We start from the raw sequence: 9,270 nt of genomic DNA on the forward strand, positions 1-9,270 counted from the left end.
TCCTTAAGATAATAACATAGATTCATCCCATTGTTTCCACTCTTTATTTCACCCTGATTTTCAATCTGATTCTCTACTCTGGGATTCATGTTGATTGGGCCAAAATTCTTTCTAGAAAAACATAGAGGAGAACTTTCAGTATGGTTGCAGAAGGGGATAATGCATGATGGTGAATGAGTGACCTTCCTACTCTTAAAAGTTCTTTACATTCCAAGCTGGGAAATAGAGGAAGGTCTGTATATCTGTATCTATTTTCTTTTCGTTCTTGTCCAATTCATTTTCTCCCTGAAGCCAGATTTTTGTTAAAAACAATAAAATCTTTTCTTTTTCTATTTGTTAACTATGTATTCTCTCCCTTACGGACTAAATGTTCCATAAGAGTAAGGACCTGGACTTCCGGAGAAGATGGCAGCTTAGTAAGGTGCGTGGGTGTTAGTTCCTCCTCCAGAACAGCTACTAGGGGAGTATAAATGATACAGAACAGCTCCTGGAGCCACGACAGGGATCAGGAAGTCAGCATACCCCATTCTGGAATGGCTGACTGGTTGGGAGAACCCACTCCGGTGAGATCGCCGACGGGTGTGGGCTTCCCTGGGCTGGGGTGGCCTGCGACCAGAGCCCCTCCCTTCCTCCATCATGGGCCATCTGGGAGAATTGAACAGGTGGTTCCCACAAGACGTGGAGGCTGGCGCACCCCCACGTGTGGCCCTCCAGATAAACTGGCAGAATTGGATCGGAGATACCCAGGCCACAGAGAACAGTGACCAGGGTCCCTTTCAAACACCTGACTTCCCAGTCTAGCTGGTAATGGTGCGCTCTCCCAGGTCATGGCAGCTGGCACCCTCCCAGCATGCTTAGGCCCCAGGCCAGCTAGCAGATTCGGACAGGCACTCTCCCGGGCTGCAGCAGCCAGTGACCCTCCCTGTGTTTGGAACTCTGGGCTGGATGGCACTTTTCCAAGCCGCTTCAGCTGGCGAACCTCCCAGAGGGCGAGAGTTTTTCAAAGTTAAAGGACCCACAGCACCTTTTACTGGTGGGGTCCGCAGACAAATGAGTGCCACGAGCGCCACCTACTGGAAAGGATAAGAAAAACAAAACCCCGAGATTTCACAGAAAAATCTTTCAATGTCTTGGGTCCAACACCCAGGGAAATCTGACTAAATGCCCAGACGCCAGCAGAAGATAATGGATCATGCTCAGAATTGAAAATATGGCCAAGTCAAAGGAACAAACCAATAGTTCAAATGAGATACAGGAGCTGAGAAAACTAATGCTGAATATACTAACAGAAGTGGAAAACCTCTTCAAAAACGAAATTGATAAATTGAGGGAGGACATGAAGAAGACATGGGCTGAACAAAAAGAAGAAATAGAAAAACTGAAAAAACAAATCACAGAACTTATGGAAGTGAAGGATAAAGTAGAAAAGATGGAAAGAACAATGGATACCTACAATGATAGATTTAAAGAGACAGAAGATAGAATTAGTGATTTGGAGGATGGAACATCTGACTTCCAAAAAGAAGCGGAAACTATAGGGAAAATAATGGAAAATTTTGAAGAGGGGGTCAGGGAACTGAATGACAATATGAAGCACACAAATATACGTGCTTTGTGTGTCCCAGAAGGAGAAGAGAAGGGAAAAGGAGGAGAAAAACTAATGGAAGAAATTATCAGGAAATTTTCCCAACTCTTATGAAAAACCTAAAATTACAGATCCAAAAACTACAGCGCACCCCAAAGAGAATAGACCCAAATAGGTATTCTCCAATACAATTACTAGTTAGAATGTCAGAGGTCAAAGAGAAAGAGAGGATTTGAAAGCAGCAAGAGAGAAACAATCCATTACATACAAGGGAAACCCAATAAGATTATGTGTAGATTGCTCAGCAGAAACCATGGAAGCTAGAAGACAGTGGGATGATATATTTAAATTACTAAAAGAGAAAAACTGCCAACCAATACTTCTATATCCAGCAAAATTGTCCTTCAAAAATGAAGGAGAAATTAAAACATTCTCAGACAAAAAGTCACTGAGAGAATTTGTGACCAAGAGACCAGGTCTGCAAGAAATACTAAAGGGAGCACTAGAGTCAGATGTGAAAAGACAGAAGAGAAAGGTATGGAGTAAAGTGTAGAAAGAAGGAAAATCAGATATGATGTACATAATACAAAAGACAAAATGGTAGACGAAAATATTATCCAAAGAGTAATAACAATAAATGTTAATGGACTGAATTCCCCAATCAAAAGACATAGAATGGTAGAATGGATTAAAAAACAGGATCCTTCTATATGCTGTCTACAGGAAACACATCTTAGACCCAAAGATAAGCAAAGGTTGAAAGTGAAAGGTTGGGAAAAGATATTTCATGCAAATAACCAGAAAAGAGTAGGAGTAGCTATAATAATATCCAACAAATTAGACTTCAAGTGTAAAAGAGTTAAAAGAGACAAAGAAGGACACTGTCTATTAATAAAAGGAACAATGAAACAAGAAGACGTAACAATCATAAATATTTATGCACTGAACCAGAATGCCCCTAAATATGTGAGGAATACACTGCAAACACTGAAAAGGGAACTAGACACATATACCATAATAGTTGGAGAATTAAATTCACCACTCTCATCAATGGACAGAACATCTAGACAGAGGATCAATAAAGAAATAGAGAATCTGAATATTACTATAAATGAGCTACACTTAACACACATTTATAGGACATTACATCCCACAACAGCAGGATACACATTTTTCTCAATTACTCATGGACCATTCTCAAAGATAGACCATATGCTGGGTCACAAAATAAGTCTTAACAAATTTAAAAAGATTTAAATCATACACAACACTTTCTCAGATCATAAAGGAATGAAGTTGGAAATCAATAATAGGTGAAGTTCCAGAAAATTCACAAATACGTGGATGCTCAACAACACAATCTTAAACAACGAGTGGGTCAAAGAAGAAATTGCAAGAGAAACCAGTAAATACCTTGAGGCGAATGAAAATGAAAACACAACATATCAAAACTTATGGGACGCAGCAAAGGCAGTGCTAAGAGGGAAATTTATTGCCCTAAATGCCTATATCAGAAAAGAAGAAAAGGCAAAAATGCAGGAATTAACTGTCCACTTGGAAGAACTGGAGAAAGAAGAGCAAACTAATCCCAAAGTAAGCAAAACGAAAGAAATCACGAAGATTAGAGCAGAAATAAATGAAATTGAAAACAATAGAGAAAATCAATAAGACCAGAATTTGGTTCTATGAGAAAAGCAATAAGATTGATGGGCCTTTAGCAAGACTGACAAAAAGAAGAAGAGAGAGGATGCAAATAAATAAGATAAGAAATGGAAGAGGATACAATGGGGAAATATTGAAAACTTTCCCCCTAATATCAGGAACAAGACAAGGATGTCCATTATCACCACTGTTATTCAACATTGGAGGTTCTAGCCAGAGCAATTAGACAAGAAAAAGAAATACAAGGCATGAAAATTGGAAAGGAAGAAGTAAAACTATCACTCTTTGTAGAAGATATGATACTATATGTCAAAAACCCTGAAAAATCCACAGCAAAACTACTAGAGCTAATAAATGAATACAACAAAGTAGCAGGTTACAAATCAACATTCAAAAATCTGTAGCATTTCTATACACTATTAATGAACAAGCTGAGGGGGAAATCAAGAAACAAATCCCATTTACAATTGCAACTAAAAGAATAAAATACCTAGGAATAAATTTAACTAAAGAGACAAAAAAACAATATAAAGAAAACTACAAAAAAACTGTTAAAAGAAATCACAGAAGACCTAAATAGATGGAAGTGTGTACCGTGTTCATGGATTGGAAGACTAAATATAGTTAAGATGTCAATCCTACATAAATTGATTTACAGATTCAATGCAATACCAATCAAAATCCCAACAACTTATTTTTCAGAAATAGAAAAACCAATAAGCAAATTTATCTGGAAGGAGAGGGTGCCCCGAATTGCTAAAAGTATCCTGAGAAAAAAAAAACGAAGCTGGAGGTCTCGTGCTGCCTGACTTTAAGGCATATTATGAAGCCACAGTGATCAAAACAGCATGGTATTGGCATAAAGATAGATATATCGACCAATGGAATCAAAAGAGTGCTCAGATATAGACCCTATATCTATGAACATTTGATCTTTGATAAGGCAGTCAAGCCAACTCACCTGGGACACAACAATCTCTTTAATAAATGGTGCCTAGAGAACTGGATATCCATATGCAAAAGAATGAAAGAAGACCCGTATCTCACACCCTATACAAAAGTTAACTCAAAATGAATCAAAGATCTTATGAAACTAACAATTGGAGGTGGTTTTGTGGACCTTAAAAATAAAGCAAGAGCACTGAAAAAAAATAAATAAATGGGAGCTCCTCAAAATTAAACACTTTTGTGCATCAAAGAACTTCATCAAGAAAGTAGAAAGACAGCCTACACAATGGGAGACAATATTTGGAAATGACATATCAGATAAATGTCTAGTATCCAGAATTTATAAAGAGATTGTCCAACTCAACAACAAAAAGACAGCCAACCCAATTACAAAATGGGAAAAAGACTTGAACAGACACCTTTTAGAAGAGAAAATACAAATGGCCAAAAGGCACATGAAGAGATGCTCAATGTCCCTGGCCATTAGAGGAATGCAAATAAAAACCACAATGAGATATCATCTCACATCCACCAGAATGGCCATTATCAACAAAACAGAAAGTGACAAGTGCTGGAGAGGATGCAGAGAAAGAGGCACTCTTATCCACTGTTGGTGGGAATGTGAAATGGTGCAACCACTGTGGAAGGCAGTTTGGCAGTTACTCAAAAAGCTGAATATAGAATTGCCATACAACCCAGCATTACCATGGCTAGGTATCTACTCAAAGGACTTAAGGGCAAAGACAAAAACGGACATTTACACACCAATGTTTATAGCAGCATTATTTACAATTGCAAAGAGATGGAAACAGCCAAAATATTCATCAACAGACGAGTGACTAAACAAACTGTGGTATATAGATACGATGGAATATTATGCAGCTTTTAGTCAGAATAAACTTATGAAGCATGTAATAACATGGACCTAGAGAACATTATGCTGAGTGAGTCTAGCCAAAAACTAAAGAACAAATACTGTATGGTCCCACTGATGTGAACAGACATTCGAGAATGAACTTGGAACATGTCATTGGTAACAGAGTCCAGCAGGAGTTAGAAACAGGGTAAGATAATGGGTAATTGGAGCTGAAGGGATAAAGACTGTGCAGCAGGACTTGATACAAAAACTCAAAAATGGACAGCACAATAATACCTAATTGTAAAGTAATCATGTTAAAACACTGAATGAAGCTACATCTGAGCTATAGGGTTTTTTTGTCTGTTTGTTTGTTTGTCTTTCTTTATTTTTCCTTTCTTTTTACAATTATTATTATTTTAATTTTTTCTCTATATTAGAATTCTATATCTTTTTCTGTTGTTTTGCTAGTTCTTTTCCTAAATCAATGCAAATGTACTAAGAAATGATAATCATCATCTATATGATGATGTGAAGAATTACTGATTTCATATGTAGAATGGAAAGATTTCTAAATGTTGGGTTAATTTTTTTTCTTTAGTTAAAAAAAATAAAAGTGTAAGGACCCATGCTATTTTCCTCACTGCTATACCTCAGGACCCTGTACAGCACATGGAGCACAGAAAAAAATTGTGTGAAAAAAAATAAACCTAGCAACATTATGGCATTTTGTTTTAGAATCAGTTTACAGAAATGGATATATTGAGGCTCAGAGAACTTCAATCAGCAGCCCAAAATAAGAATGATTCTTGCTCAGATTTCCTTGTTCCTATAGCCTGTAGTCCTGACCATATCACAGGGTCCTGGCTCGTGGAATGCTGTCTTCTTAAACCCACTTAGGAATTTAACTCTCCTCTGCTCAGTGTGTAGGTGATGCCTCATTTAGTCATGGAGAAAAGCAATCATACTGTGAATGAATTCATCCTGGTGGGCTTCACCACAGACCCTCTGTTGCAATTGATCTTATTTGTGGTGTTCCTATGCATGTACTCTGTGGCTATACTTGGAAATACCACCTTCGTTTTGTAAATTTCTAATGACTCCCGACTTCATACCCCCATGTATTTTTTCATTTGTAATCTGTGTTTCCTGGATTTCTGGTATTCCTCTGTCTACACACCAAAGATTCCAGTGACCTGCATCTCTGAAGAGAAGAGCATCTCCTTTGCTGCCTGTGTAGCTCAGTTATTCATCTCTGTTGGGCTGGCCTATAGTGAATATTATCTTTTGGCTGCCATGGCTTATGACTATTATATCGCCATTTCCAACCCACTGCTTTATGCTCAAGCCATGTAAAGAAAATTGGGCATCTGTTTAGTTATATGTTCCTATACTGTAGGCTTTTTCAATGCAATAATACTGACCAGTAACATGTTCACATAAGATTTTTGTGGTGACAATGTCATTGATGACTTTTTCTGTGATGTGCCACCACTTGTGAAGTTGGCATGTGATGTGAGAGAAAACTACCAGGCTGTACTCTTCTTCTTCATGTTCTCCAATATCATCACCCCCACTCTGCAGATACTGGCCTCCTATCTCCTCCTCATTGCTGAGGATCTGCTCCACACAGGGCTGCCTCAAAGCCTTCTCCACTTGCTCCTCCCACCTGATTTCTGCGACTTTGTACTATGGCTCTATCCTCTACAACTACTCTCGCCCAAGTTATAGCTATTCCCTTGAGAGGGACAAATTGGTTTCTACATTTCACACCATCATCTTCCCCATGTTGAATGCCATGATCTATAGTCTGAGGAATAAAGATGTGAAAGAGGCTCTGAAAAAACTCTTCAAGTTAACAAAATCTGAAGTCTGAACTGACATAATCTTTTAAAATTATTTCTAAGAGATAATGTACAACCTTCAGTAGAAGGTTGGAGAGCTTGGGTGAAAACAGAAAAATGATCTTTTTCAATTAAAGGAAATTCTCTGCAGCAATACCACTTTTTTAGTGTCTATATTTTGTTTTAGGAATATGACTCAAATATATACTGTAGAAAATAGGCAAAGTTTAACATTAAAAATATTTTTAAAGAGGTGTTTTGTCTTAATGTGGAATAGAAAATTATAGAACACATCAAAAATCTCAAGTAATTAAATTTGAGGACTATCACCTCTAAAATTGGTTAAGTATTTTTCCACCAATGGGATGGGTAATAAGTACATACAAATAAAATTAAATGGATTGTTAGCATTCCAGGAAAATATCTTATATCTCTCAGAACTTTTGCAAAGATAGAAGAGTAAAAAATGTTAAGCATTTTATGATGAAAAGAGAGAGAGCTATGAGGGATAAGAGATAAATGCAGGTGAAAGAAAAATAAAAAAAATATCATAACTAATGTAAATGACAAGAAACCTGAAATGTGTCCTAAAATTTCAGTGTAGATTAATTTTGTGAATTTTTTCATTTCAAAAAGAACTATATTCCTTCAATATTGAAGTTCTAATATCTGAATTTCAAACTTTTCATTGGTAAAATGTAACTAATAGTCCTTTACTTGTAGAGTTGTAGAGAGTATTGAATTAAATATTACTAAAAATCCTCTCGGAGACAGATATTGAGCTGTCAGTTTCCTAAAGTTTTCTGGTGGGCAAAAAAAAAAAACAACCACTGTGTCTGGAATAGAGTGGGTTTTTGTCTGTTTGTTTCATTCTATAAACTTGTTTTTATTTTCCCCTAGCATGGTTATGGTGGTGGGTCTTGAAGACAGTGTTTTGAAGTGCCCATTATATGAGAGAGAAATCTCTCCTTAGATTGATACATAATCCTAAAAAAACATCTTTTTGTGTTTTTTTCTCTCACTATTTTTTTTAATTTTTTTATTAATCAGAAAAAAGAAAAGAAATTAACACAACATTTAGAAATCATTCCATTCTACACATGCACTAAGTAATTCTTAGTATCATCACATAGATGTATGATCATCATTTCTTAGTACATTTGCATCGATTTAGAAAAAGAACTAGTAAAACAGCAGAAAAAGATATAGAATGTTAATATAGAGAAGAGAATTAAAAAATAATACTACTACTAATATATATATAAATATATATATAAAGGAAAAAGAAAAAACAAAAAGAAAAGATACAAACACACAAACAAACAAAAAAACATATTTCAGGTGCAGCTTCATTCAGTGTTCCAACCTAGTTACATTACACTTAGGTATTATTGTGCTGTCCATTTTTGAGTTTTTGTATCAAGTTCTGTTGCACAGTCTGTATCCCTTCAGCTCCAATTACCCATTATCTTACCCTGTTTCTAACTCCTGCTGGTCTCTGTTACCAATGATATATTCCAAGCTGATTCTTGAATGTCGGTTCACATCAGTGGGGCCATACAGTATTTGTCCTTTAGTTTGGGGCTAGGCTCACTCAGCATAATATTCTCTAGGTCCATCCATGTTATTACATGCTTCATAAGTTTAGTCTGTCTTAAAACTGCATAATATTCCATTGTAGGTATATGCCACAGTTTGTTTAGCCACTCGTCTGTTGATGGACATTTTGGCTGTTTCCATCTCTTTGGAATTGTAGATAATGCTGCTATAAACACTGGTGTGCAAATGTCCGTCTGTGTCTTTGCCCTTAAGTCCTTTGAGTGGATACCTAGCAGTGGTATTGCTGGGTCGTAATCTATTCTGCCATTCTATGTCTTTTGATTGGGAAATTCAGTCCATTAACTTTTAGTGTTATTACTGTTTGGATAATATTTTCCTCTACCATTTTGGCTTTTGTATTATATATATCATATCTGATTTTCCTTCTTTCTACACTTTACTCCATACCTCTCTCTTCTGTCTTTTCATATCTGACTCTAGTGCTCCCTTTAGTATTTCTTGCAGAGCTGGTCTCTTGGTCACAAATTCTGTCAGTGACTTTTTGTCTATAAATGTTTTAATTTCTCCTTCATTTTCGAAGGACAATTTTGCTGGATATAGGAGTCTTTGTTGGCAGTTTTTCTCTTTTAGTAATTTAAATATGTCATCTCACTGTCTTCTAGCTTCCATGGTTTCTGCTGAGAAATCTACACATAGTCTTATTGGGTTTCCCTTGTATGTGACAGATTGTTTTTCTCTTGCTGCTTTCAAGATCCTCTCTTTCTCTTTGACCTCTGACATTCTAACTAGTAAATGTCTTGGAGAACGCCTATTTG

At 36.5% G+C, this 9,270-nt stretch overlaps 1 pseudogene; it reads left to right on the plus strand.

Moving 5' to 3' along the window:
• Positions 1-5,999: 5,999 nt before the first annotated feature.
• On the plus strand, positions 6,000-6,927 carry LOC143672601 (olfactory receptor 9G19-like; annotated as a pseudogene).
• The last annotated feature ends 2,343 nt before the right edge of the window (positions 6,928-9,270 follow it).

Source organism: Tamandua tetradactyla, chromosome Y (assembly GCF_023851605.1).
Source record: "Tamandua tetradactyla isolate mTamTet1 chromosome Y, mTamTet1.pri, whole genome shotgun sequence".
Taxonomy (NCBI): Eukaryota; Metazoa; Chordata; class Mammalia; order Pilosa; family Myrmecophagidae; genus Tamandua; species Tamandua tetradactyla.